The sequence below is a fragment of the Nicotiana tomentosiformis genome, chromosome 11 (genome assembly GCF_000390325.3).
Source record: "Nicotiana tomentosiformis chromosome 11, ASM39032v3, whole genome shotgun sequence".
Lineage (NCBI taxonomy): Eukaryota > Viridiplantae > Streptophyta > Magnoliopsida > Solanales > Solanaceae > Nicotiana > Nicotiana tomentosiformis.
In genome coordinates this window covers 113,706,717-113,710,570 of record NC_090822.1, presented here as the reverse complement: position 1 = coordinate 113,710,570, position 3,854 = coordinate 113,706,717, and positions in this window count along the sequence as shown.

Sequence of the window (3,854 nt, the reverse complement as noted above, 5' to 3'; positions counted from 1 at the left end):
CTTAAATCGGTGCAAATTTATGTGCAACATATCTAGGTATCTTTGCATTCGTTCTTCCGTAACTTCGAATGTTACGTTAACTTGATTCACTATGAGGAGGGAGTCGCATTTGGCTTCGATCACCTCCGCTCCCAAGCCTTTGGCTAGTTCGAGACCTGCAATCATGGCCTCATATTCGGCCTCATTGTTAGTTAATTTCACAGTTCTAATAGATTGTCTAACCACGTTGCATGTGGGTGGTTTTAGTACGATGCCGAGCCCGGACCCTTTCGCATTCGAAGCACCATCCGTAAAGAGGGTCCATATTCCTAAGGACGTACGCGAACTTATCAATAGTTCTCTTTCGACCTCGGGGTACTAGGGGCGGCGTGAAGTCAACTACGAAGTCTGCTAAAATTTGAGACTTAATTGTTGTTCGGGGTCGAAATTCGATATCATACCCGTTGATTTCTATGGCCCATTTGGCCAACTATCCCGAAAGCTCGGGTTTATGCAAAATATTTAGAAGTGGATAAGTTGTTACAACACATATGGGATTACATTGAAAGTATGGTTTTAGTTTCCTAGAGGAGCTTATCAAAGCGAGCGCCAATTTTTTTAGGTGGGGATATCTAGTTTCGGCAGCTGACATAATAAATGGGAAAGTGCTTTGAATGGTCCTCTGCTCGCAGGGACTTAATTAGCATATCATCAATGTAAACTTCTATAGATTTCCCTATTTGTTCTTCAAACATCCGATTTACTAGGCGTTGATAAGTGGCACCAGCATTTTTTTAATCCAAATGGCATTACATTGTAGCAGTAGGTACCATATTTAGTGATGAACAAGTCTTTTCCTGATCATCCAGGTTCATCTGTATTTGATTGTACCCGGAATAGGCATCGAGAAAACTGAGGATCTCGTGGCCGGTCGTGGCATCGATCATGCGATCTATATTAGGCAAAGGATAAGAATCCTTGGGGCACGCTTTATTTAGATCCTTGTAATCTACACACATTCTAAGTTTGTTTCCTTTGTCAGGGGCTACTACTATGTTTGCTAACCATTCAGGTTATTTTACTTCACGGATGGACCCTATTTTAAGAAGCTTGGTTACCTCATCTTTGATGAAAGCATGTTTGACTTCGGACTGGGGTCTTCTTTTTTGCTTCACCGGATGGAACTTCGGGTCCAAGTTTAGTTTATGGATGGTGATTTCTGGTGGGATCCCTGTCATGTCAAGATGGGACCAAGAGAAACAATCCATGTTAGCTATAAGAAATTGAATAAACTTTTTCCTGAGCTCAGAATTTAACCCCGGGCCCGGGTATACCTTTCGTTCGGGCAGATGTTTGATTAGTATAATTTGCTCCAGCTCTTCGACCGTTGATTTGGTAGTGTCGAAATCATCGGGGACTATGAAGGATCGAGGGACCCCATAATTATCATTTTCGTCAGTCCCCTGCTTCTCTAGTTAGGTCAAGGCCGGCGTTTGTGATTGCTATTTGATCTCCTATTTTCCCTTCGAATTTGACCCCTTTGTCGATGAGAGTGATGACATCAGAATCACTTCGTCAACGACAAACATTTCCTTTGTGACGGGTTGCTCCCCGTAGATTGTTTTTATTCCTGCTGGTGTTGGGAATTTTAGAACCTGGTGAAGGGTCGAGGGTATTGCTCTCATGTTGTGGATCTATAGTCTTCCGAACATGGCATTATACCTAATGTCTCCCTCGATTACGTGGAATTTCATTTCTTGGATGACCCCGGCCACGTTTACTAGCAATATTACCTCACCCTTAGTAGTTTCACATGCTATATTAAATCTGTTCAGTACCAGGGTAGCGGGTACGACCTGGTCATGTAGAACGAGTTGCTCTACGACCCTCGATCGAATGATGTTGGCCGAACTACCTGGATCAATTAACACACGTTTAACTTGAATCTTATTCATGAGTACAGATATTACCAATACATAGTTATGGGGCTGCATGATTCCTTCTGCGTCTTCATCGTTGAAGGACAAGGTACCTTTTGGTATGTAATCCTGAGCCCGATAGCGCTTCTCCCTTATGATTGACACCTTAGTGCGTTTTAACACTGGCCCTTGGGGAACATTGATCCCTCATATAATCATGTGAATAATGTGTTGTGGTTCTTCTTGCTCGATTTGTCTATTGAACTCTCTGTTTATGAAGTGATTCTTGGCCCGATCACTTAAAAACTCCTGAAGGTGCCCTTCATTGAACAACCGGGCTACTTCTTCTCTCAACTGCCTGCAGTCTTCCGTTCTGTGGCCATGGGTGCCATGATACTTGCATACTTGATTAGGATTTCTCTAGGCTAGATTGGTCTGCAGAGGTCGAGGCCATTTAGTATCTTTGATGCGTCTGATAGCAAATACGATGGCGGATGCATCAATATTGAAGTTATACTCTGACAATCGAGGTGCTTCCTTAGGTCCGGTATGCCTGTCAAAACTATTCCTGCTCATCATCTCTAGAGAGCCTTGTCCTCGATCACTTCTTCTTTCACCTCGTACGGAGTTGTGCCCAGGTCCGTTACCCCTACGATCCTTATTATACGGCTGGTATCGATCTCTGTTAAACCTTGGTTCTGGATTGATGTCCCTTTTGGTAATGGATCCAGAAGGAGCCTCCAACTGGTCGTCTTCGACTATAATCTTTGATTGATATCGATTATGTATATCGGCCCAGGTAACAGCCGGGTACTCAATCAAGTTCTGCTTCAACTGTTGTGAAGCCACTGAGCTTTGTTCATTTAGTCCTTGGGTGAAAGCTTGAACTGCCCAATCGCCTGTGACCGACGGTAGATCCAGTCGTTCCATTTGGAAACGAGATACAAACTCTCTGAGCATCTTGTTATCTTTCTTCGTTACCTTGAAAAGGTCCGACTTTCTAGTCTCGGCCTTTATGGCTCCGGCGTGTGCTTTTACAAAAGAATCTGCAAGTTTGGCAAAAGAATTGATAGAGTTAGGTAGTAAATTATGATACCATATCATTGCTCCCTTTGACAGGGTTTCCCCGAATTTCTTAGTAATACGGATTCGATCTTGTCGTCCTCTAGTTCATTCCCTTTAATGGCACACGTGTAAGAGGTGACATGCTCGTTGGGGTCAGTCATTCCATTATACTTAGGAATCTCGGGCATGCGGAACATATTGGGGATCAGTTTGGGAGTCGCACTCGGGGGGAAGGGCTTTTGCACGAACTTTTTGGAATCCAAACCCTTTAATATTGGTGGTGCCCCGGGGATCTGATCAACCCTGGAGTTATACGTTTCCACTTTCTTGTCGTTTGCTTCGATCCTCTTTTCCCCTGACTCTATCCGCTTTGTCAGCTCCTCGAGCATCTTTGTAATTTTGGGGTTAGTCCCCAATCCTTGTTCATTTGACCTTACCACAGTTGGTCCCGTTATGTGGGTGCCTTCTTGTGGTGGACCGAGCTCAGCCCTGCTCGGTGCTTGGGATTTGGCTCTGCAACTGAGCTATCGCCACCTGTTGAGGTTGTAGCATTTCGAAGATCATACGCATGCTGATCCCATCTTCTCTAATATTTTGGGTATTTTGAATTGTAGATCGGGTTCCACCATGGATTCTATTTTCGGGATCGAAATGTTGGTTCGCTTCATTGTCCACATGCAAATTAACGTCAATCGGATCCATGGGCCGAGTCCCAACGGGGTCAGCAGGTGACCTTTCATCCCCGGGCGTCATGTTGTTATTCTCACCTTGATGGCCAGATTCGTTATCGATATGGAGGGGCATTAATTAAGAGTTCGATATTTTTAGCCTGAAATCAAAGATACATCCAAGAGCAAGTGTAAAATAGTGTGTTTTATTTGTATCAAAATA